Here is a 26,567-nt window from a genome sequence, read left to right as displayed (position 1 = left end):
GCTAGAAGTTCAGGCTTTGTAACAAGACCTGAAGTTGAATCCCAACTTCACCATTACTGGCTGCGAGACTTTGGGAAAGTTGCTTAATTTCTTTGAGGCCAGCTCATATAATTATTGTAAGATTTGAATTCAAATAAACTATGTGAAGTCACCCAGCGTAGTCTTGGGCCCATAGCAAGTGCCATTAAGCTCTGGTTTCCCTTTCTGCCATATGTGTGAGATAAGGGCTCATATCCCTGCCTGTAGCCGGTGGTGTGAACATATATTATCTCTTGGTATCTGTGCACCGCAGTTTCATCATCTAAAAATGGACTGCCCATTATCAAAGAAGTGGATTTGATTTTTAAAAAAAAAATTATACTATCTAATTGCTTCTTAGGGTGCTTCCTCAGGAAGGTCCTAAGCGTGGGGCATCCCAAAAAGGGTGAGGGGTGGGAACAGACTGGAGACTGTGAGATTGGTGAAATTAAGGTAGGGAGGGCTGGGAGAAATGATCAAAATGAGACCAGAATCAAAAGGTTGGCATTTCTAAAATCAAAGATTTCCACTTGGAAGTTTTGCCAGGGGTGGGCCCCATGGGAGACTGCATATACCACACTAAAGAGTGTGGGTGCCTAAGCTCCCAGTCACTTCCCCACAGGAAACCTAATTGCAGCCTGGGTTCCATGTGACTCCCCGCCTAGGAGAGGCTCCTAAGCTGCTTGGGACAGACAAGTAGACCACTGCAGCATTCCTACCCATGCCTGCTGCTGCAGCCTTCTCTGAGAATGATCTCTGTTATTATTTCATGTGGTCTCAAAAGCAGGAGAAATTGTTTAATCCGTTTTACATAGCAAACATTAAATCTGTTGCTTGATTTGCAGTTTAGCTTTGTTTATGGACCTTCCATCCTTGCCTGCTGCAGTCACCCAGGCACTTGGGAAGCATTTCCTTTCTTCTCCGCAGCTTCCAGGAGCCCAGTAGTTGGGCTTCCTTAAATGCAAGCAGATGGAAGTGAGCAGGAGTGTGGAGGCAATTAGAGGATTTCTTCCTCCAAGCAGTGCGAGTTTGCTCCTTTGGGTGTGTGGCTGTTCTTGCTCAGTTTATTTTCCATTTGGGTTTGTCAGGCTGTCAGCTTTCCTTTTCAGAGTATATTTTGCTGCCAGTTGCAAGAGCATACAGAATGGGGAGACTTGGTTGATTATTGTTTGGAATCAAAGTTTTCACACCATGGTATGGCTATGTCATGATGATGATGGTGGCACTTAAATTTGTAAAATACTCTGTAACTTTCACATACATCCCTATCACATTCGGTCTAGGCAGAGGCTCAGAAAGAAAGCAAAAAAATATAGGATCTACTCATCGTGCCAGAGTCTGAGTTTTTCCTTGCCTTTACATCATCTCTAGTCAAACCACAAAGGGGAGAGAAATAGAATGAAAACGGTAGCCTTCTGCTTTTGCCTTTTTTGTTCCTCATTCCAGTCAGTCAGTTTAATATTTTCCAAACACTTTATGAGCACACTACTAGATTCTCTGGTGGCATTTAAATAATTGTAGCAGACAACCTTTGCCATCAGGGACCTAACAACCTAGTTGGGGACATCAGACCTCCAACTGTGAGTTTAAGTAACAGTGCTGATGGCGCTCAGTAACTAGGTGTTGAATGAGCGGGTGAATAAATGAATGGATAATGTAAACCAATCAAAGTCCAGAAAAGCAAGGAGAACTAGGAAGGAAATGAGAGGTGCACAGTCCTCAGTGGAAACAGGCATAGAGAGTGCAGCACCCTCAAAGTGTCTGGGTGCCTGGGAGCCAAAAGGAGAGGGGCCCAGGCATCCTTGTGGATTGTCCGCATTAGTGATTTGCCATTCATTAGTGCAGTGAAGTAAGAGCTGAAAGGAAACCATATCAATATAGGCTGAGATGAGAAAGAGTGAGCAAGGAAAATAACGTTCTCTCTCTTAAGGATAGGATAAGCAGAAAGAGGGAAGGAAGGGGGCAGACAGACAGACTGAATGGGATAGATTTGCTCATAAAACTGTTGCTGGGAAAGGTGGCAGCAAACTGACCCCACCTTGAAAGTCTGTCTCCTGACCCTGGCCAGCGTGGCTCAGTGGTTAGAGTGTTGGCCTGTGCACTGGAGGGTCATTCAATTTTCAATCAAGGGTACGTAGACCCCCATGGATCAGGGTACATGCACGAGGCAACCAATCGACATGTTTCTCTCACATCGATGTTTCTATTTCCCCCTCCCCCCCAGTTCCCTCCCATTCTCTCAAAAAATCAATGGAAAAAATATCTTCAGGTGAAGATTAACAAAAACAAAGTCTGTCTCCTGTATTTGAGAACCTACTATATTGCAGCCCTCTTCTAGGAGCTAGGAGAAGGCAGTGGAGAGAATCAAAGAGCTGCAACTTGGTCGAACCCTTAAGAGACCCTGCCATTCACAGGAAACACTGAAATAATGTGAATGCCTCACCCTGACACAATCAGTGCCAGGGGATAAGCCAGGGGATTAAGAGACAGGGAGACCGATGTGAGCCTGAGGAGCTGAGAGGAAGACTTTTTGGCTGGTAAGACTGGCTCGGGCCTGGATCATGGATGTGGGAGCGTGTGGACATTTGTGTGGAGGTATAGTCAATCCCAGGTGGAGTTCATGTTGGGGCTATGGCAAACTGATGGGGTCCCTGATGTGGAAGGCTTAGAAGCCAGGCTGGAGAGTTGGAGAAAGCTGCTGAGCAGGGTAACGACTTTATGAAGGTGGTTCATTTCCTGCTACCTCAGATGCTGGGCTGGGGGTTCTGCACTGTCCCTTTACTGATGGTGAAAGAGTAAGCTAAGGGAAGTAAATGTCTCCGTGGGATGGGCACTGAACCTTTTCATTGTCTCCTGGGGGCGCTGATGTACTCCAGGCCAATTACTACTCCAGTGGTCAAACAGCAGTAAGGATAGAATAGCCTCCAGGATGACTGTCAGGAGGACACTGTTTTGATTGGCATGGCTGCTATGAAACTGTACTTACTCAGTGTTTTGGAGAGCTCCAGAAATTTGTGCTATATGATCTCCAGATATTTTCATCATGATGAGCTCTTTAAAATAATATCTGCATCAATATGTACCCCTAGTGTGGAGTACTTAGAAAATACAGAAAAGCACCAAGGACAAAACGCAAGTCACCTATTATTCCATCACTGAGAGATTATCACATGTTAGTATATTGCTCAAAGTCCTTTCCTCGTGTGAATTTGGAAGATTTAAAAAATGATTTCAAATTGCACATAATGTTGTATATCTTTTTTTTTAACTTGACAGTATACCATGAATATTTGGGTGTCAAATTTATTTTACAATATGATCTTAGCACTACATCCTATTTCACTATAGGAATGTACCATAATTTATTTAATCAGTCAAATAGGAAACCAGTCTTCTATTTTTGCTTGTTTTTGTTTCCAGTGAATTATGTTTTAAACATTTTTAAAACAACATCATAATATACTATTTTCATATAATCTTGTTTATATTGAGTGAACTGCCCAGTCAGATCCAAACGAATATAAAGAGTTCTCCATGAGATCTTATTTCATTTTTATTGTCATTTAATAAAAAATGATATTTAACCCTGAGTGGAAAAAAATTGTATGAGTCATAGTATAGTTCCCTAAGACTGTGAAAAAATAGGAATACCAAGCCTTGTGCTCATGGATGTATTCAAATCCATAGGGTATCTCAAAAAAATGTATGCACAACTTTGAATAATTATAAATCTAGTGTTTATTAAAATACATTTCATTTTCAAAATGTAATAGAATCTACAGACACCCTAACTACATTTTTGGGGACACCCTGTAGAATAAGAATTTAGGGGTCTTAGTTGGATCTGGTAGTCCTTAAAATTTAGATGTTATCTCAGGCTTCATTGCAGTGAAATTTTAACAACAAAATTTAACTAACCTTCAATATTACCTTCATATAGATGAAGAACCAAATAGTCAAGAACTTTTTTAACCCTCTTTCTGTACCTGCCTCTTGACGATGTCTCCCTGTAAGACACTGGTCTCCCTCCCTACGTGGGATGCCATTTGGAGGACTGTTCCTGCTGCCTGTATTAAAAGCTGTGTAGGAGAGAAAGTGTCAACCGTATTTTTCCTTTGAGGCAGTTTGGTTTGCAGAGGCCTGGAATTTCCTGGTTGTATTTCATTCCCAGTAAAATGGGTGATTCACCACAGTCCAAGGTAACCCCATCTACAGCCTCTCAGTTTTTTTTCAAGTGGAATTTTTTTGTGTGTGGGAACCATAGAATAGAGAGGTTATCCATGAAATTATTCTCCTTGCCTGTCAGAGTTTTATAATATCATTAGGTTACTTGTTTTTCCTAATTAAGTTTTATTCTGTGATTATCTGGGTGAGATATGTGTTGAAGAGGAAGAGCTGAAATTTTTTTAAAAAATAAGTACAGTTTTGTTTTGTTTTTAATTACTTGGTCTAACTATTGCTGGTGCATAGGAACACACTTTTTCATATTGAACTAATAATTGGCAGTTAGTTAAGCCCTCCAATTCTAATAATTTGTCTGTATTTCTCTGGTTTTTTGTGTAACCAATCATATATAAAATAATTATGTTTTAGTTTTTCCTTTTCAATCTTTTATGTATTTATTTTTCTTGTCCTACTACTCTGGCTAGGACCTGCAGTACAGTGTTAAAAAGAAGTAGGGAGAGTAAACCTTCTCAGCCTGTTTCTGATTTCAAGGGAAAGCTACTAACATTTCACCACTGAGCATGATGCCTTATTGGGTTTTAGTAAATACTTTTCATTAGGTTAAAAAAGTGCCCTTCTGATCCTAGTTTGCTATGAGTTCTTATTTTTAAAAATCACAAGTAAGTGTTGAATTTTATTTAAAGCTTTTTCTGTGCCTATTAAGATCATAAGGTTCTTTCTCTTTTAATCTGAGAATGAGGTAATTACTGTCATCAGTTTTCTAAAGTTAAACCATTCTTTGCATTATTGGTAAAAATCCAAATTAGCCATGATATATTTTTTGAACTGGTGAACTCAGTTTGCTAATTTTTTTTTTAGGATTCTTATGTTTGTATTTATATCTGAGATTGGCCTATGATTTTCTTTTTTTCCTACTGTCCTTGTCTCATTTTGGTACCAGTGCTTCCCCACTTTTTTTTATCTCCAAAACTTGCCCCTTTCTTCTCTCAAACCATCTGAACCAGGTGTTTTATTGGTTTTGTTGTCTTTAATGGAGGAGTGAGTAGTTAGATGAATCAGTTTATTTAATGGTTATAAGACTATTAGGTTTCTCTCTCCTCTTGTTTCAGTAATAAGTGGTATTTTTCTATGAGTCCTTAATTTCATTAAAATTTTTAAACATGACATACAATACTTCATAGTATGCTCTTATTTTTTAACCTCTGCTAAAAACGAAGTCATGTTCTCTCTTTCATTTTTAATATTATTATGAGTGCCTTCTTTGTGTTTTACTTGATCAATTTTAGTGATTTATCTATTTTATTAATCTTTCGAAATAAACAGCTTTTCCTTCGCTAATCTTCTCCAGTGAATGTTTGTTTTCTGATTTTATGAAATAATCCTCTTTATTACTTTCTTCTAATTTCATTGGATTTACTTTTGTTCATTTTCTCATTTCTTGAGTTGGATATTCATTAATTTTATTTTTTTCTATCTAGGCTATTATTAAGTTGTTTTTTTTTAAGTACAACTTTAGCAGCATCTGACAATTTACAATATGGAACATTTTTATCATCAGTTCTAAAAATGCTATAATTATAATTATTTCTTCTTTGATTCATGTTATTAGCAGTGTTATTTTAAATTCCCAAATGAGATTTTTAGTAATCTTTTCTTTTTGGAGCCTAACTTTAAAAATCTATTGTTGTCAGAAAATGTTGTTTGTGTGATACCAATATCACAAAATTTATTGAGACTTGGTTCATGGCCTAATATGTGATCAGTTTTTAAAAACATTCCATGAATTTTTATTTTATTTTTTGGTATTTGCCCCTTGTGAGAACCAAACCCAGGACTCTCTGGTCCGCAGGCCAACGCTCTAACCGCTGAGCCAAACTGGCCAGGGCCATGAATTTTTTTAAATGCATGTTTTCTAATAGAGGCTGGGGAGGCAGAGTTCTAAATATGTCCTTTAAATTAAACCTCTTGATTATGTTGTTCAAATCTTTTAAATACTTATTAATTCGTTAATCATTAAGAGAGGTATTATTAAGCTTCTCACTGTGTTTGTCCCTTTGTCCTTATAATTCTGATGATTTGCTTTATACCTCGTTAGCTCTACTTCCCAGGAAGACTGTTGAAGAACTTTTCACTGGCAAAATGTGGATTCCTTTTTTCAGCTTCTAAGCAACCAGGAATCCAGTTTCTCAGAAGCCCTGGCCCCAAGGCATGCATCTTCAGATAACCTTAAAGGCTTCAATACTATGGGCTATTTCGTAGAAGGAAACAAAAAATATATCATAAAATCTTAGAGCTACTGTGCTTGAAGGAAACTTAAAGTTCATCCAGTCCGACCAGTATCTGTTTATCAAGATTCTGCAAGAGTATCTCTAGTGTAAAGATAGTCTCGCCTTTGGGAGGTTCCCATTATTAAAATGAATCATAAGAAAATATTCTTCCATATAATACCCATCAGTTTTTTTTTTAAAGACTGTCTTCTTCTCTAGGAAAAACAATGTTCAGTTTTTGTATTAGTTTTCCCCCACCTAATTCTAGGTCTTCTCATCATCCTGATTACTGTTTTCTGAATGAGTTCTAGATTTTATGTAGAGACTTTCAAATTACACACACACACACACACACACACACACAGGTGTGTGTGTGTGTGTGTATGTAATTTTTTTGTTGTTTTTATATCCTCACCCAAGGATATTTTTCCATTTATCTTCAGGTAGAGAGAGAGGGAGAGAGAGAGACATTGATGTGAGAGGGACACATCAACTGGTTGTCTCCCACATGACCCCGACCAGGGCTGGGGACAAACTGAGGTATGTGTCCATGGCTAGAATCAAACCCAGGACTCATTGGTCCATGGGCCGACACTCTACTGCTGACTCTAACTGTCCAGGGCTATGTAAATGTTTTAAGAAATATTTTATTGGATAATTATTAAGGAAGCATCTCAGGAAAATATTTAATATTGAGACTAAAATCCACCGACCCCATCATGTAATGATTTTTCTTTCTCGAGGGAAGTAATTAAGAATGAGAGACCATGACTCTTGCCTGCTGTTCTTAATCATGTGTACCCAGATCCATGTGATCCTTTCCTTGAAGATCAGTGGCACACTGCACGAGGAAGAAGAGCAAAGCAAAGAACAAATTTCCTGTTTTTTAAAAAAATCCAACATTGCTTAGAAATTTTGCCGATTTGCTTTCTGTGTTTCTAATAGAGAATAAGAAAAAACTTGACCTTTATTTGCTGACATAAAGTGTTTATTTTGAAAGTTCAGAGTCCACAGTTTATACACTGAGGGAGGGTAGTATTGTGCTTTCAGGGAGTTTGCTGTAAGTCATAGGCACTTCACCCTTTATGCTCCTAATCCTCTCCAACCATCAAGAAAGCAAACCCCCACCCTGGCTGGTTTGGCTCATGGGTTAGACCAGCGGTTCTCAACCTGTGGGTCGCGACCCCTTTGGGGGTTGAATGACCCTTTCACAGGGGTCGCCTAAGATATAACAGTAGCAAAATTACAGTTATGAAGTGGCAACGAAAATAATTTTACAGTTGGCGGTCACCACAACATGAAGAACTGTATTAAAGGATCATGGCATTAAGAAGGTTGGGAACCACTGGGTTAGAGCATCGGCCCATGGACCAGAGAGTCTCAGGTTCAATTCCTGGTCAAGGGCATGTATCTCATTTCCATGTTCAATCCCCAGTCCTGGTCGGGATTGTTCAGGAGGCAAACAATTAATGTGTCTCTCTCACCTTGATGTTTCTCTCTCTCCCTCTCCCCCCTTCCTTCCCTCTCAATCTGTCTAAAAAATTAATGGAAAAAAAAATATCCTCAGGAAGGAATTTTAAAAAAAAAGAAAGAAAGAAAGCAAACCCCAGCTCGGGATCCAGAACTGTTCAGACCCTTGAAGAGCTCTACCTCCAGAGAGACAATGCAGGTAATGCCTTCATATTGCTTAGCATTGTATTTAGTAAGGAATAGAGGGACCGCCCCTTCGTCTGGCCTCTGTCTCTTGGTGCCTAAAATGTTATTATCATTGCTACTTAAAAACTCAAAGTTCAGACTTGCTAAGAATGGGTAAGTGCAGCCTCTGCTTTGGCAGCTTCGTAACTGTGATCTTGAACCTCCCTAGCTCAGCTGACTTAGGGAACAACCCCATGATAACCAGCAAAGCCTCCTTGGTTGAGCTGAGCCAGGTTTGTAAAGAAACTTTACTCAATACATTTATATCAAAAGCATTTCTGGAGCCCCAAGTAAGGCCAGATCTACTGCTGCATTTCAGTAAATACCACATTCGGTCACAGTCTTTTAAGCAGCCAGGTTAAACAATTGACTCAAATTGAAATCACTTTCAGCTAATACCCCCCATATCTTTTTCCCACGTGCTGCTGCTAAACCACATGTCCCCCATCCTGTGCATATGTAACAGTTTTTTGTTCAGGTCCTCACATTTCCCTTCACTCATTTTGTTATCTCAGTCCAGGCCCATTACTCTAGCTGAGCAAGATAGTTTTGTGTCTTGTGATTGTCACCTACAACATTTCCTATCCCTCCAAAAATGTGTTTCATCTGAACATTTTAGCAAGCAAATTTTTCATATCTTTAAGATGTTGGCAAAGTTGTTGAAGAGCTCAGACCCCTGTTTTATGTCCCTAGAGGTCACCTTCTAGGTCAACTTGAACTCACTCTCAACCCCATTTAAATATTATTATCCACTTCATTGCCTTAATATCCAGCCCACATTTTCTTATCTTATTCCCAAAGGATTGTGAGAGGCCTTTTGGGGTGATGCTTGCTGAGGTTCATAAAGAGCCACATTTCTCTGATCTCTGACATGATTTCTCTGTCACAATAGAAAGTGGGCTAACTATCCCTCCTCAGAGCATCCTAGATGGAAGATGCGAGGCGATGCTGAAACATTGTCGTAGCATTACCAGATTTGGACCTTCCCCTTCATCTAGCACTCCTTGACACTCTTCCATAAGATTAATTTTTTCATAAGACCACTTAATGTTGAGATTACAAATACAGAAATGGGGCTAGATTTCACCCAAAGCAATTTTTACATCTGTTTTGTGGGCATTCAGTTTAACAATTTCCCTTACTTATGCTAAACTAGCAAATACGAGAATGTGTCAGCTACAATATTAGAGATAGACTATGTCCCTCAGTCCTGTCAGCAGCCTTGTCTATCCCTCCATCTCACTCTCACCATCACCTCCCTAAATCAAGATTCATTAACACGGCTTGGACTATGTCCCAGTGCGTGTCCCTCTGTCAGGGGCTCCTCTGGCTGAGCCATCCCGCAGAGAGCTACCGGACCAAGTCACTCTTGCTTAGAACTCTTCAGGGCCTCCCCGCCACACTCCAGACTGAGTCCAGTACTCCTTTCATCGGCTGGCGATCTGCACAGAGCAGCCGCCTTCCTCTTTCTCAGACCCTACACCACCTAGTGGATTCTCACTCTTCCCCAAACATCTCCCAGGCCTTCCTGATGCCCATCTTTGTCCCAAATGTTCCTGAGGACAGGAATGTCCCAGTATATTTCTAGATCTTATTGCTCTCTCAAACAATAAATGGAATGTTTTTCCTCAGTGAAGCCTTAACTGATCCCTCCATTGGAAGTTCTTTCTATCTCCACTAAGCTTCTGTTAGCACAGTGTAACTTCCAAGTGACAATTGTCTTGTGTAGAATTATTTGTGTATTTGTTGTATCAAAAGCTGTTCTGGTGCTGGGACAATAGCTTATTCATTCACCTTATCAGCTCACAATGGGCTAGGCATGTACTAGACAGTCAGGTGGACAGATACGGACTGGCTGGCTTTGAGACTCAAGAGAGAATAGATAGCTTACCAAGATCACAAAGTTTTGACTAATAGAAGTAGTAATAGAGTCAGTTTAAAAATTCAGTAATAAGATACTTGTCCAATAAGTTTGTCTAACCATATTCTGTTTCATGGTTTTGCTTTGATCTTTATGTAAAAGTATTGGTGATAAATATCCAGTTTTAAAAAATAGAACAAAAGTCTCATATTTGATTTTATGCTATGTTAAAAATGTATTAGCCCTTAGTTTTACATGCTTAGGAATATAAATTTGAGGAAAAGGTGTGATGGGCTGTTCCTCCCTCAATCTTCAAGCTTCAGAAATTATTTGAAAGGAGACACTGTCACTTGGGAACATTTGTCCCACACAATATAAAACATCTGCAAATACATTACAAATGTTGGTCTTCAAATCTAAAAATCACAATTTTCTTTATAGAAGAGGACACTTGGGTTGTACTGTGTCAGCAAGTTTTTTGTTTGCTTTTTGATTCTACTTATATTGAGTAAGGGGTGGGCTAGGGATCTGATGTTAAAAATAGAGATTAAGGCCCAAGATGAAGTGGTTACCCCACCTAGAGACCGGCAGTTCTAGCTTTCTCAGGCTACAGTTAACAAAGGCATGATGTTGTCAACCTGAGCAAAGGCTGATTTATCTCACTAGGATCTGAAAGGGAGCCCACATCCTTCCTGTTGCCATGCAAAGATGCTGAAAAGAATTCACTGAGAAAACAGATGGGCTAATATGTATTATGTTTCCCAGACGTCCTGTCCCTGTGCCCCCAAAACAGTGCAATAATTGGGAATGAAGTTGAACAAGAGAACAAGGGAATAAAAGTATGAAATGCTCAGGAAAAGCCAGCCAGAAGCTATTCTTTATAATCAGCTATAAGCAGCTTCTCTTAGTATTTTTTTCAAATGTGGTCCTGTAGATAGTGGAAAGGAGAAAGAAATACAGGGTCATTTTTTTCCTTTTTCAAGTCAAATTGTTATCTTGCACAATAGACCCACAGAGACTTGTTCTCATTCATGGGTTGACCAACTCTAGCACTACCAATTTCAAAAACGAAGGCCGATCTATCCTTTCATTGTTCTGTGACATTGGAGCATCTCTCTTGCTTTTTGTTTTTAGTCCTCAGGCAAGGACATGCTTAGAGAAAGAGTGAGAGAGAGAGAGAGATGTGAGAGAGAAACATCAATCAGTTGCCTTTCATACATGCCTAAATCAGGAATTGAACCAGCAACCCTTCTGTGCACAGGATGACACTCAACCAACTGAGCCACTCTGGCCAAGCCTTTCTTGCTTTAAAAAAAAGAAAAAGAAAAAGTTTCCCCAAAGTATGGAATGACTGAAGCATAAACCATTTGTTTTGGCAATTCAGTCAGAATTTCCAACTTGCCTCCAATGTTAGTTTTAAAACAAGACATGAATTCTATTGGCATGATATGGATAGACTTGCTAAAAAAAAAGAAAGAAAGAAAAGAAAGGAGGGAAGAAGAAGAAAGCAAGAAAAAGGAAGAGCCTGCATGTCTAGCATTTCTTTTCTCACCAAGTATTTCTTGGGTTACCTCTAGTATAGGCTTATCAGTATTAGTGATATGGTCATGTCACAGAAAGGTACAATTGAAGGAACCCAGAACCATGTGACTAAAGGCAAGGACTGCTTAAAAAAGAACAAGTATGTTTGTAGCAGTTGAATACACTGTCACTACATGGTCAGAAGTTAAAGATGTCAGTTTTAAATTAGACGTAACAGGGAAATTCTACAGAAATGGGGATGTAAAAGATGGGTTTCTTTCCAGGTGAGATCATGCAATATTTCTGGAGGTCTTGTAATAAGCAAGATTACCATCCTACAGTGTAGGCATTATCCCTACACTTTCTTAATTCCACACTTTCTAGTTTCTGCCCACAGATTTTGAGCATACATTTATTTCATATATTTATGGGGTCATGAATGCTATTTATCTTGTATTGTACTGAAACTTTACCCTATTAGTTATAATTGAGCTATCTATTGACATTTTTTACCCTTCAAGGAAAAACTTGAGAATCATAAAGTTTGCCTTGGAGGTACAGAATAAGTTCTAGCAGATAATTAGATGCTTTGAAATAAATAGAAACAAGGTAGAACCTGAACTAAAAGAATGACTGGTTCTGTTTCTCACCACTCAGGATATTTTAGAACATTTTGGATTTTCTTTTTATTAAGTGTTTGTTGGGTTTTTCAAGGGCTCTTAAGTTTTTTCGTGTTAGAAGTATAATCTTATCATATAAAACCCACTTATTTGGGGACATGGAGCAAACGGAGTCATCCTTTCTTTAGGGTAGCCCAGTCTGTATAACATAAGCATGATTATTATTGCTATCAAATTTCAGCTGTTTCTCCAGAAAGACTTAATCAAAAGCACATCACGTGAGAAATCAGAAGGCAACATTTGGGGCTGCAAATATTAAGCAAATTCAGGGTGTGTGTTGTTGTCGTTATTGTTGTTCACTTTCAGCCATGAGTTACCAGCCCTTAGGAATTTGCCACAGACTAAAAATGTTAATACTATAAGAAACAGGGTTGTCTGTTCAGTCATTATAGAGACTAGGTTCAGGAAGAGGGTGGCTTACCTGAAGTCACAAGTGGGTCAGGGCAGAATTGCACTAGGCACATGTGCTTTCTGTTATATCGTTCTATTCACCTCTTAGGGAACATAAGTCACCAGACAGTTTACTACCTTTGATAAAATGCCCCAGACTTTCAACTTGGGTTAATCTTTTCAACTTTTGGGTTATTAAGAATCTATACCAGTGCTGCTGTAGATATATAATACAAACCACAGTTGCAGGCAACACAGGGTTTTTTCCTTTTTAACATTTACTGAGTAACACCAGTTATTTTAAATTTTCTAGTAGCCACATTAAAAAAAAGAAACAGATGAAAACAATATTAATAATATATTTTATTTAAGACAATATACCTAAACCATTATCATTTCAACATGCAGTCAATATTTTTTAAATTATGCATGAGATATTTTGCATTCTTTTCTTTATTCTAAGTCTTTGAAGTGCCATTATATATTCCACACTTGTATCATGGTCTGGACTGGCCACATGAGGTTAGTGCCTACATACCATGCTGAACAGTGAGGTCTGTACAGTTGAACAGGCTCACGTTTTGCATCAAACCACAGGCCCCTAACCCTTGAAATTGTAAATGTCTCTGTGTCTAGTTCCCACATCTTTTCATGTTTGCTCTTGATAGGCCATCCTTGTCTCCTGAAAACCCAGAGAGGGGTAAGCAAGTGTGAACTGCTGTAAAATGAGTGTATCTATTGAAAACATGGCCCAGCTCTTGCAGTGGTAGTGTTGCTGTGTGATTATTACTCCTGCCTTCCTTGAATTCCATGAATTTCCCTATTTCCTCAATGTCAAAAGTCCCTTTAGCAGCTGCAGCTGTTTCCTGTGGATATGTTCTAAATGGCATTCATTTATTTACGAGATGCTTGTACTGTAATTGCTATCAGAATGAGTATGTACTCCAAAGCCTGTATTGCAAGTCAATCTAATTAACAATCTTCTAAGAAATAATTGTTAAACTTTAGCTGTAGCTTTCAACAATTCATCTCTCACTTTGACCTAATTATAAAATTTAATGTTAAAATATGTGAGGAGGGAGATCAAAAGAAGGGGATTATTTCTCTTTCTGTTTGTTCATGCATCATCTTTCACATCTCCCAGCCCCCACCTCCAACCAGCTAGGCAAGGGCAACACATGGAATAGTAATGAATAACTGTGGGAGCTGAGGCTCTGTTTTCTTTTCCTCATCACTGAAGTAGAAATAATAATAGTGCCTACTCCCAGAGACTTGTGAGGAGGAAGCAGAAAGCGTAGTGTCTGACACATAGTGCTCAACAAAAATGATAGCTATTTTTATTATTTACAATTGCTTCAGAAAAATGAGATGGACAAAACAGAGAGCAAGTAGGTGTACATATCCTGAAAAAGGGAAAGGAACCTGCCAGCTATTTTTTTTTTAGGACATTATCAGCATGCTTGTGCGAACCTACCTCACTTCCAATGATAACGGGAACGTTGGAGGCAAAATGACTGGCTTGTTTGGAAGACAGCGTAACGGTGACAGAGGGAGGAGCTGACCCAGATAGTGTTTCAAGTCATCAGAGCATGTTCATATATGATTTTCATAGTGAATTGTGACAGCTGTACGGAGAACGCAGAGTGTTTTGGATGTCACTTAGAATGTTCTTTAAACAGCTCTGTGGAGTAAAGGAAAAAAAGGTTTTTTTAATACAAGACTTTCAAGATAACTCTCTTCTTCCCTTTACTTTTGCCTTTTGCCTCTGCTACCCAATAAATCCTTTTAACTGGAGTTCATTGGATCTCCTTGAAGCTTCCAGGTGTCATCTTTTGGTTGAACACAGCTAAAATCATGCCGAGTAGCGACTTGGCACTCGTGGCTTAAGTGCAGTTCTCTTATCGAAAATGGGTGCGTTCTTAAAGTACTTTTGAATCATTCTCTTTCTCTGAACTCCCTCAGTCTACTTACTAAAGTGCTGTTTGTAAGAGTGAAATATTGACATTTAGGTGGGAAAGCAATATAGAGCTCTGGGCTATGTGCAGGCCTCTGTGAACACATTTTTTAATTCTTTAAATAATTTTGTAGTTATCTAAATTACTTGTTTAACCATTCATCCTGAATACTTGAATTCTCTGTAAGTTGGCATAAGATCTGCTCCTATGATCCAGATATAAGCACTATGATAATACAAGGGATGGGCTCTCTCATGGCCTCTCTCTTAGTTTTCCTGATTTGCCTCAAGTTTCAGCCCTGTTGCTGTTAGAAGGTCCTGAAGATGAAGCTCACTTATGAAGTCACTGCCTGACAGCATAGAGAACCATTGGCCACTTCACCTGACTTGCACATCCACGCCTTCTCTCTCTTTCTCTCTTTTTTCTTTTCTTATTTTTTGCCTCAGGTAGCAGTTGCATATTTTAGCAAAAGAGAGAGCCACTAAAAACATACCAAATCGCAGTATGTTTATACCATGGAATACTGCTCAGCAATAAAAACTACTATACTACTAAAAAATAATGAACTATTGAAATGTACGTTATCATGGATAAATGTAAAAAATAAGTAGACTTGAATATGCTTACGTTTATATGAAGTCCCAGACCAGACAACTAATCTGTGCTGGTAGGAGTCACAGCTGTGGTTGCCCTGATAAGACTGACTACAGAGGGACACTGATCACCTCTCTTGGGCGATGACAATATTCTCTGTCTCAGTGTACAAAGGGCTTAGTGTACACAGGCATAATCATTTGTCAGGACTTACTGAACTGTGCACTTCACATCTATACATTGAACACTGCATGGGAATTACACCTAAACTTAAGAAACAAACTATGAAAAAGAGGGAAGGAACAGAAAAATTCATAATACTTGCTAAACCTCCCTAAATTATTAGAAATTCTCTTTTTGTTTCTGAGATATTTCTTTTCAAAGCTGACTACCAGCCCTTTTTGTACCAGATGCATAGTGGGACAGCAGTTTCCGGTTTCTTTCCGACCCTTCCTGGTGCCACAGTACACAGATGGTCAGCCACACTTCAGAAGCATGGAGTAGTAGCACCTTCCTTTTCGCAAAGAGTGTCCTATATTATGTGAGAAATCGTTGTTTTGTAAATTGTGCAACACAAATTTACTACATGAAGAATATTTTTTGTGAGGCATATAGTCACTTGCTAATTTATGGTTGGTTGTGTCCATTTGGGATTTCCAAAGATTACTCAAAGAAACAGGACTTTTTGTAGTGTTCTGTGTTGTGAAATGTAAATGTTAATGTTAAATTTTAAATCTATTACTCACCCCCTCGCCCTCTCCCTCCAGTCTGTCCTTCCTGCTATTTAGCAATCGTTCTGAAAGACATATCTGTTGTGTAACTCTGCTCAGAAGAATTGATGGTCTGCCTCCTCTTTCAAATATAGACCCCTGCCTAACTTTCTGGTTGTCCACCTACACACTCTTGGTGTTTGTCACACCAAACCAGGCTACGTCCTGCTATGCTCCTTCCTGAGCCTGTGTCCTCATAGAGCTGTATCTCTGTCTGGAGAGTACTTGGCCCATCCACTCCTTCACCAATCCTTCCTGAAACCCCAGCTCAGGTGCCCATCCTCGGAGAATCTGCCCCAGCTTCCTCAAGTTAGGAGTAACCCACACTCCTGAGCTCCTCAGAGCACCATGTGTAATTTCTTCAAGCATACACACTTGCCACGTTGGAGCAGAGTAGAACAAGTCCTTTCCATTGCGGCCTTCTCCCACTGGCTGGACGCTCTTTGCTCTTCAGCTAGGGGGATGGCATTTTGCATCTTTGTGTTCTGTGCACACTGCTGGATACATAGTATCGGTCCATAAATGGTAGGTGGATGGGTTCATTCATTTGTCCATTTATTCAACACTGCAGTAGCCTTCTTTGTGGGACCTCCGAAGAAGATACAAGTAAGAACCAGAATGTTCTGGGGCCCTAGCAAAAGCAGACTTTCTGGGACAGTGTTACAATATTCTGGTCCTGTTCTGGTTGCTTTATTTGTCCAAGTGATAGCAAGAACCTGACATTGCTCTCTTCCTAGGTTGCACTTTCTACCTCTCCTTCTCTGCATGAAAGAATTCCTACCCGGTTCTGAGAACAAAAACCAAAACATACCACTAATTATGTAAACCAGGACAGGAAAAGTGTGAAAGACATAATACAAATACCACCTAACACTAAGTTAGCTTTTTACATTTCCTAAATACCTTCATATTTACCACTTTGTTTTATCTTCACAAAAATCCTGTGAATTAAGCAGGGAAGGGACAATTGTCCCAGCAGGCAAATGAGAAAACTGAGGTGAAGTAAAGGCCAGATGACTTGCTCAATGTTACACGTCTGGTTAATGATAATGCTGAAACCAGAAGTTCTCTATGTCAGGCTGGGAGATTGTTCAAAAGTACAAGTTCCCAGGAAAGATCAAATAATCGCTGGAAAAGCACTTCCGATCTCCAAGGAAAAGAAATCTTTCCAGCTGAGTGCCCTCCCTAAGGCCTGAAGAGTATTATCTGCCAAGTAGCTACTCTTTTGTCTTCCTCATAAACTACCCCAGGCTGAAGGCCACTGAAATCTGTGAGAATCAAAAGTGCCGCATACTGCCAAAATATATTGGAAGCCTATGGGATAAGTAACTGTCCATTTAAATAGAAATTAGAGAATGTTTTTTCTTAAATCCATGCCAGGACACAGGTGTAGGCACTAATGCAGACACAAAGCTTTGTCGCGTGAGCGTATGTGCACATGTGTGTGTGTGCATGTGAGAGAGAGAGGAGACAGCTATTTCTATTTCTGCTGGGCCAGTGCAATATCTAAAAGCAAACATGTAACAGTAGGATAACGGCTGCTGAACCTGCATCTGCAGCTGTGGCTGCATCATTCCTCTGGGGAAGGCAAGATGGCTATTCTCCAGCTCTTCCTAAAGGGCGAGCATCAGGAACAAAAAGAGAATTGCGTGTATGTAATACTGTGAAGTCCAAGCTCGTGTCCCACGTTAGATGCCTAACTCAGGAGCTGACTGCAGAGATAGCTCATTGGCTTTGAGACCCAGGAGTCATACCACAAGATCTTTCAGACCTTTTTTTCTATCATAATAAAATCCTATGCATTTTTATTGAGAGTACAGAGCCAGATCTTTTCAGACATTAACAAATGAGAGGCTGTGAATGTGGTCCACCCTACTGATGTGCTACACAAAAGGGACCACAGTCATTTCCAACCTTAAACACAGTCATAATTGTGTTTAGAGCAAGGTTGCCTTTGATATCAAATTTTAACTGCTCTCGGTTACCCATCTCTGAGAATCTCTTGTCTCTTTATTAAATTCACTTAGCCCTGTTCCCTCTTGACCACTTATCTTTCTTTCATGGTCTCCACTGGCCAGTTTTGCTAACCAAAATGTGCAGACATTTCACTGGTCATAGTAAGAACATGAGCTTCTGAAAGAAGAGACTGTGAAGGGCCCTTGGAGAGGACATGGGAAGGGACTGATCTTGTGAGCTGTCTTGGTTGAAGCCCTCACTCTTCTGATTTACAGCCAGAATTACACAGAAGTATTTCCTTTTATTTTTATGTAAAATCTATTTATGCAGCTGCTTCAGGGATCTGGAATAAAACATGGGGCAAAACATGACGTTAAATAAGAAATACAGATAAAGAAAAACCACATTTTTTGTTGTTGCTCTTGAAATAACCCACTAATTTTTACCCTTGTTCTTAATTTGGAATTCTGGTCAAAACTATGATGCTTAGGAATGTCATCAAGCCCCTTTTCTGGCTGGGGATGAACCGCAACCGAGACACGTGCCCTCGACTGGAATCAAACCCGTAACTTATTGGTCCGTGGGCTAACACTCTAACTGCTGAGCCAGACAAGCCAGGGCATCAACTGCAATATTTACAGAGCTTTCCCAAACTTGGATCACATGTGACCACGGTGTGAGACAAATTGTAACTTATGGTGTGGATGTTTTGTAGGTGTGGTGACCTTGTTACCAAGACTTCCTTGTCCCCTGTTAATTTTCTCCTCGATTAAATAGAAAGGGAGTGATAAGTAGTTTCTAGGTTATTTTTTTACCTAAATGGTAAATAATACATTCCCACATTTGGGTTTGGCCTTTGAATTTAAATTTAGTTCCTCAGATAGCAAAACCATTCTTTTCAGCTACTAAGTCTGTCAGGTTCTTCCTCCAAAGAGCATGTGTGAGTTCTCTCCTTTGTCAGAGGTTGAGATTGATAAATTCTCCCTCTCCCACTTACTTCACAGGTGACTTGCAGTAAGCCAGGCATTGAGGCAAATCATCCTTACCCTGGAGTTCTGGGGTTGGAAGTTGCTGAATGTCATGTAAATGAATAAACCCTGGCTTCAGACCCAGAGAAGAAGTTGTATGTTAATATGGGTGTATACACCTTCAATATCATTGGGAACGTGGCATCATATTAATATTTCTTGGGGTGTTTGTTTCTATGATGAAGGTGTTGATTTATTTGCCACTCTGAATGCCACAGTTTTTTGTTTTGTTCTGAGGTTAGAGAATGAGCATGGACTTTATAGCCAAATAAACATGGATTTGAAATCTGATGCCATCACTTCCTAGCCGTTAGCTCTTAGGCAGATACCTTTCTCTGAGTTTAGGTTTTATACAGTAAAATGGATTAAACAAACTGTAGGTCATCTAGCACAATGCCTGGTGTAAGGTGGGCTTTCAGAATTATTTATCCCTGCCCCTTTCCTTGTGGGAGGAACTTCTGCGATGGGGCCTAAAAGGCAGGGTTTTGTATGAATTCTTTGGTTGAAGGTATTGTTTTCATCACTACTATTCATGCAGAAAGGAACAAGACTGTTCTAAGGGAACCGTGAGAGGCAACATGGTATAGCCTAGTGTTTTGTTTTGTTTTGTTTTGTTTTGTTTTGTTTTGTTTTGTTTTGTTTTGTTTTGTAGAGAGAGAAGAAGGGAGAGAGAGACAGACAGAAACATCAATGAGAGAGAACATCGATTGGCCGCCTCCTGCATTTTCCCCACTGGGGATCGGGCTCACACCCTGGGCATGTGTCCTGACCGGGAATCGAACCAGCGACCTCTTAGTGCATGAGTCGGCGCTCAGCCAGTGAGCCACACTAGCTGGGCTAGCCTAATGGTTTTTAAAGTGTGTCCCCAGGGCAGCAACATCAGAGTTATCCGGGAACCCGTCAGATGTGCATGTTCTCAGAAGCCACCCCAGACCCACTAACTCAGAAACGCTGGAGGTGAGGCCCCACAGCCTGTGTATTCACAAGCCTTCCTGATGACTGTCATGTGTGTAAAGTTTGAGAGCCACAGGTGTCGTGACAGAACACTGGGCTAGCTTTTAACGTGTTCTGCTGCATAAACCAGCAGTCGTTTCTCCATGCTGGGCTGTGGCCTCCTCGTCTCTGAAATGAGAGGTGGGATTGAACCCAACTTCCTCTAAGATCTTTTCCAATTCTGACATCTTGTGGTTCTAGTCTCAATCAAGCTGTGGCAGCATTTCCTTAGTGACCATACTCGAAAAAGTAGATAGAGAAAAAATAATTTTGTTTTCATTATTTCAGAAGTAGTACATTATTGTAGAAAATGAAAATAAACAAAATGAAGAGACTTAGAACGATCCATAATTTCAGTAGCGAGAGATACTCCTTTGTACTGTGCTATTTCATTTCTTTTTATATTTACATGAATGCACATGTGTACATTAACCTCTGTGCATGTACATCAGCATCCCCATACAGTCGTTCAGCATCTATGTACCAGGGTCTGCTCTGTGCCAGGCACAGTTTTGTACTACACAGTGAACCATCCTGAAAACCCCTGTCCCCATGGAGTTTTCATTCTTGTGGGAGGAGGTAGGCAGTAAACAAGAAAATAAATAAGTAATTAAATAAGATCACTTCTGAGAGTAAGTGCAATGAAGGAAATAAACAGTGATATGATAGCCAACTGAGAGTTGATGCCAGGAAAAACCTTTCTGAGGGGACATTTGAGCTGAGACCTGAATCCCGGGAAGGAGCCAGTTATGTGTGTGTTTTGGGGAAGAGCATTTCAGGCGAAGGGAAAAGCATGTGCAAAGGCCCTAAAGGTGGTCAGTATGGCTGGGGAAGAGGCGTAAAAGGGGAGCTGTAGACCATGAGGCCACAGAGATAGATGGGCAGGGGCCTGAGCAAAGATGCTGTACAGTTTAAATTTATTCTAAGCATAATAGGAAAGCCTTATAAGACTAGGAATAACTGTTTTAAAAAGATCACTCTGGTTGCCATGTGGAGCCTGGGTACAGAGAGAAGGAATGAAAGCAAGAAAAATTAGATCATATTTCCACCTAGTGTTTTGCAACTTGCATATTTCCTTTGACTTTATCATGAACATCTTTCAGGATTATTACTTTTCTGCCACATTATCATTTTTAATCTGCATAGGAATCTGGTACAATACCATATTTTGTTAATTCTCTGTGGGTAAGTACCTAGATTATTTTCAACTTTTTATTCTCATGAATAACACTGAAATAAGTGTTGTTAAATCTTTGTTCACATCCTTGTTTCTTTAGGATAATTCCTAGAAGTGGAAATCCTAGGCCAACAGTAGGATGCATTTGAAGATTCTTTCTTGAGTCTATTGGTTGATTTTTATTTTTTTTTAATATCCTCACCTGAGGACATTTTTGCATTTATCTTCAGATAGAGCAGGAGGGAGAGAAGGGGGAAGAGAGAGAGAGAGAAGTGAGAGAGACTCATCGACTGGTTGCCACCCACATGACCCCAACCAGGGCGGGGACAAACTGCAAACGAGGTATGTGCCCTTAGCAGGAACTGAACCTGGGACTCTCTGGACTGCAGGCCGACACTCTAACTGCTGAGCCAAACCGGCCAGGGCCTGTTGGTTGATTTCATCTGTAATTCTATAACTGGTCCGGTCATTTAATACATTTAATCGATGGACTTTTACCAGCCTGGGACCAGAGAGAAGCAACTGAGGCACTCTCCTTAAGTACTTAATGTAAGGGTACCCAAAAATCCTCAGTACTCAAGATAATATCTTCATGCTATCTTTTTTATCCTGACTGTTGAGCTTTTTGGTATCTTGTTATATTTTGCCCCCAGGGCTCCCACTCACTTCATCCTAGGCCTGGCCCTGGCACTTTTATATAGGAAAAACGTAAGTAATGATTTGTCTCTGGGTTTGAATCTGGTTTTTACTTATCCTCAATGATGTACAGAATTACATCATTAACTTAATTGTTAACTACATATTAACATTGTCATCTTCATTCTCAAGTAATTAGAAAACACAGATATGTAATAGGTAATGGGTCTTAGATCCATGCTCATCACTTACAGGTGTGTGAGGGGCACCTGTCCTAAGAACCTTTCCCTGACCTCATGAATATCTTCGATCATGTATGATGTGCTTCCTGGTCCTCTCAGTTGACCTGGGATTATAACTAGGTCTAAATGACTCCTCTGTGAGATTCACAGGAGCCGACTGGGTGTCAAACAGCCTAATCTTGCAGTACCAACAGCAGCCAGTCATTTTCTCCCTTCTGTTGAGCCTCTTTAATGTTCTCTACCTTGTCAGGAAAACTGGGGGACTAAAAATGAAAGTTGGAGCTGTTTTTGTTTGTTTAACAGAAAAGAGAAATTGGCCAGAATCCAAAAGAGAAAACTCTTCAAGTGACCAAATAAGTTTCCAGTTCTATATTTTGGGTTCCTTCTCTGCATCGCCACTCCCAGCACTTGGTCTCCACCCAGAAGCCAGGAGCATTCTGGGCTCCTTTCAGCAATGATTAAAAACAAGGAAGGAGCCCTGGCCAGTTTGGCTCAGCGGTTAGAGCGTCCACCTGCGGTCTGGAGAGACCCGGGTTCGGTTCCCACTAAGGGCACGTACCTCGGTTGCAGTTTGTCCCCGGCCCTGGTTGGTCGTGTGGGTGGCAGCCACTCGATGTGTCCCTTTCACATCGATGTTTCCCTCTCTCTCTCTTCCTCTCTCTCCCTCCCACTCTGTCTGTACAAAAAAATGGAAAAATGTCCTCGGATGAGGATAAAAAAAAAACAAAAACAAGGAAGGAATCTTGGTTGTTGTAAGAGCCACTAACTGCCCTCCCACCTCTCAGCCAAGGGCGTGTGTGCCTGGTGCCGTTGATCTTGGATACACAGACCTCCATCCCACGGCTGGTGTCAGCCTCAGATGATCCCTGGGCTACGCAGCCCATCACACCACAGAGCCAGGACCACCATCGACACTCCAGAGATTCTCCAGTCACTACCAAGCAAACTCTTTTTCCTCTGTAATTTTCTCTTTTGTGTTACTGAATCCAGTGAGCCAATTTGCAGCAAACAAACGAGTGCTGGGCATATGGGTCACTAGATAATTGGTTAGCAAGAACAATTACCATCAGAAAAAGCCACAAGTCCAAAAGCTGTTAACCCAAAACGTTTCAAAGCCATATTATTCCTCCAGATCATCCAGTTCTGGTCAAAGGGTGAATGAATCTGTCTGGCAGAAGACTCTGCTCTTACCTTAGCCCAGGTGACCTTGCTCAGATGACTTTGAGATGGAGGCCGCCCCTTGGCATCCCAGCACCTACTATGTGGCCAGTAGCCCCTCTGGTCCGTGAAGGTCCCCGGTGTCCAGGAGAGGCCCTCCAGTCAGGCGACTCTAGCCCTCTGGGGAACGGTGTAATAGACGAGGCTAACAGTGCTTCATAGAGCCACAGAAGTGACCCATAAGGAATCAGAATGTGGTTGTTTCTATTCCCTTTGAGCTTTCTGATCTCATATCATACCAGGCCAAGAGGACTCGCTGAAAACGCCAGGGCTTTCAGAGTGTTCTCTTTGTGTATTTGAGGAAGCAGTGGAGCTAAATATGACCCCTCTGTTCTGAGATCTGTGCACTCTTCTCTGTGTTCTCAGTGGTCAGAGTAGGACTTCAGAAAAGTCTGTACTTGAACATTACTATTTAGGTGAAATGAGCATGTTACATGGAAAAGTGCTGCCTGATTGGAGTGCCCTGAAATTGACTCTTTGATGGTATGATTCAGGCTCAGTTTTTTAACCTAAGAGTTATACTAAAACTTCCGTTACTCTTTCCCTTCCCTCCCTCCCTCTTTCCCTCCCTAAAGAAAAAACAACAACAAAAAATCTCCTTTACTCTCTAAAAGATAAGCAAGCCCTCCACCCCTCACCTTCTAACTAATACATTTAAAAGCATGTGAATGATACAACTTTTATGGCTCCTTTTGAAAATTCTAGGCGGTGGATTCTTTCTGTAGTTGAAACCAAATAAAGGTTAGGCAGGAATTCAGCTTTCTCTCCTCTTCATTTCCTTTTTTATTTTCTCTTAATTTTTATCAGAATAATTCATTTTACTGTCTTCTCAGTTAAACTTGCTAAATATTATTCTTAATCCAAGGTAATCAGTTTGGTGGTATGGCTGGACGCCAGTGATGGTAGACTGGCTGTCTCCGGGCAGCCAGGAAGTCAGCAGATGTCATCTGTGCTTGGGATAGAAAAGCCAGTCGTGGCCACAAGAGAACCCTCAGGCTCCAGAATGCCTTCTGTCCTCACACATGCATGTCTGTTAAACCTGTGGTTTATTGAGCACCTACTATAATGGTCTAGATGCTGTCTACTAATTTGAACCATATGAAATGGATGTATCCCTGTTTTAGGTCAAAGACGGTCAGGTATCAGTAACTTCCTGTTAGTAGTTAATATTAGAATGTGGCTGTTCTTATAAAAATTATCATAATCCACATTTAACAGGAAAGAAACCAGAGTAAGTTTAGCCACCTACATGAAATGTAAACCCTTCACCTAGATCATGGCTTCTGCCATTCTGACACTCTGAGGCAATGAGAGAGGACGAGAAGAGGAGAGAAATGAAAGGAAACCAATCTCAGAACTGAACAAGTGGAATTGAAACCGTTAAAGGAATATCACTTTTGTCTCTGCCCATATGCCCAAATAATGAACTGCCTGGCTGAGGCCTCTCTTGAGACAGTCGTCTGGGCAAGTGGCAGGCAGCTCCAGTGGGGACCACAGCAGCCCCAGGTAAGAGACAGAACCCGGCAGGGCTTGGGATGCACAGAAGGGCTCTGTGCCCTCCCTGCAACCCAGCCCGAACTCCATGTGTATTTACATCATACCGTCCTCTTGATTTCCTCCCAACATAACATCGTCTCCCACACATGTGCACTTTGCAAAACCCCGCATTGGTATGAGTTAATAATTTAAACTAGAAAATTGCCTCCACCCTCAGTACATGACTGATGCTAAATAACAGAGCAGGTTTCAGGGGCTCAGTATAATTGGTAGAGCTTTTGACACTGTGAAAATGTTTTTAAACCTAAAAGAACAATAGCTACAGATAATCAGCCCTTTGCCCTGGGGGTATTTCAGTTTCAAAATAGGAAGATTGTTGGAATGGACAGACAGAGGGAAGCCGTCTGACCAATCCTTGCACTTTCCCCATTTGTTCACTTAGAGATGGGGGAGAGGGGGGACAGCGGAAGCCCTTCCTGACATCAAGAGGAGAAATTCATGGAAGTGAGGGTGACAGAGAGTCACCCTTACACAACTTCCTGAAGGAGAGCAGACAGAGCCAAAGGAAGGTAGAGAGAAGCTTCACACACCAAAGCAGAGCGTTCTCTTCACTTCTTTAAAAGAGGTTGGTTCACTTTCTCACTTCCTGGTCATTGTCTTTTGAAAGTATTTATTAAAGGCCAGGTTGCACCAGGAGCTGTGCTTGTGTTGGGCTCAACCAGAAGCACACAGATGCCCACGGAAAGGCGTGCACAGAGAAGGCACGCCACCTGTGTGCTGAGGAACTGTGGGTCTTCCCAGGCTCACCTTCCAGCTCCTCTCTGAAGCCTCACCCAGGTGTCTCCTGTTCCTGGCAGGGAGCACTCCATTCAGAGCAGCACCCTGGTGGGCCGAGCTTTGTGTTCAAGGTGAGGATGATGAAGATGGTGTGACTTCAAGATGAGGTGGAGTTTGGGAGAGGAGCACACAAGCCAAACCTCGCCCAGGCAGCCGGGGGTGACAGAGAAGGAAGAGGAGGAAACAACAGTGAATTTCCCAGATCCTCAGACGAGCTGTCTTTGTCCAGGGATCAGAGCCCCGAGGACAGTCACACAACCATGTGCCTTTCCCCAGCACCCCTCCTCCGCGAGCTTTCCTCTGGCTACAGTCGCAGGCCTGGAAACCAGCTCCAAAGGCAGATTCGCGTTGATATTGTAAGCCTTCAATCCCAGACCCTTGCAGTAGAGTGGGCCCCACATTGCTGATGGAGCTATTAAAATGCAGATTCCTGGGCCTCTCCCAGACCTGCAGGGTGTGCAAGCCCCTTGGTTAATGTAGGCATGTTTCTTTAGGGTATGTGCCTAGGAGTGGAATTATTACTCATAAGACAGATGCATCTTCATCTTTGTTAAATAACATAAAATTGCTTTTCCAAATTAGTTGTACCAGTTTACATCCCACCAGCAGTATATGTGAATTGTGTTCCACATTCTCTTCAGTACAGCAAATCCTTAAATAACATCCTTTCATTATAACATTGATGAGATGTAGGAACTTAACTCTTGTTTATCTCGACTAGCCTACAGTAAAATTTGTTTCATTATACATAGTTTTGCCACAGTTCCAAGAACCTATTCATGATGTTAAACTAGGACTTAATTATACTTAGTATTGGCGAATTAAAATTTCTGCCAATAATATCACTTGTCTATATTGGAATTATAGAAACAAAGGGAGGGTTTGGGGTAGGTTTGGTTTGGTTTGGTTTGGTCTTGTTTGAAAATGATTGACAGTTTTGTCACCTGGCCTAAACGAGAATGCTCCAGTACCAAACAAAAGGTGATAAAATTTGTTTGTTTTGCAATGAGGAACCACAACCAAAAGCAAAAAGGAGAATTTTATTTA

General features: G+C 40.8%; 1 protein-coding gene across 6 annotated transcripts in view; it reads left to right on the top strand.

Annotated features, from left to right (window-relative positions):
- Positions 1-26,567, top strand: part of FYN (FYN proto-oncogene, Src family tyrosine kinase) — a 205,532-nt gene that overhangs the window by 105,364 nt on the left and 73,601 nt on the right. The window contains exon 4 of one of the 6 annotated variants that reach the window (XM_036248076.1): positions 25,126-25,308. The exons of the other annotated variants lie outside the window; for them this stretch is intronic. The gene's annotated coding sequence lies outside the window, so the exon portion shown is untranslated. The remainder of the gene's footprint in view (positions 1-25,125; positions 25,309-26,567) is intronic. 6 annotated transcript variants of the gene reach the window in all.

The sequence above is a fragment of the Molossus molossus genome, unplaced genomic scaffold (genome assembly GCF_014108415.1).
Source record: "Molossus molossus isolate mMolMol1 unplaced genomic scaffold, mMolMol1.p scaffold_m16_p_8, whole genome shotgun sequence".
NCBI classification, from domain to species: Eukaryota; Metazoa; Chordata; class Mammalia; order Chiroptera; family Molossidae; genus Molossus; species Molossus molossus.
Note: the sequence above shows the minus strand (reverse complement) of the source record. Positions and strands in the feature narration are given on the sequence as shown.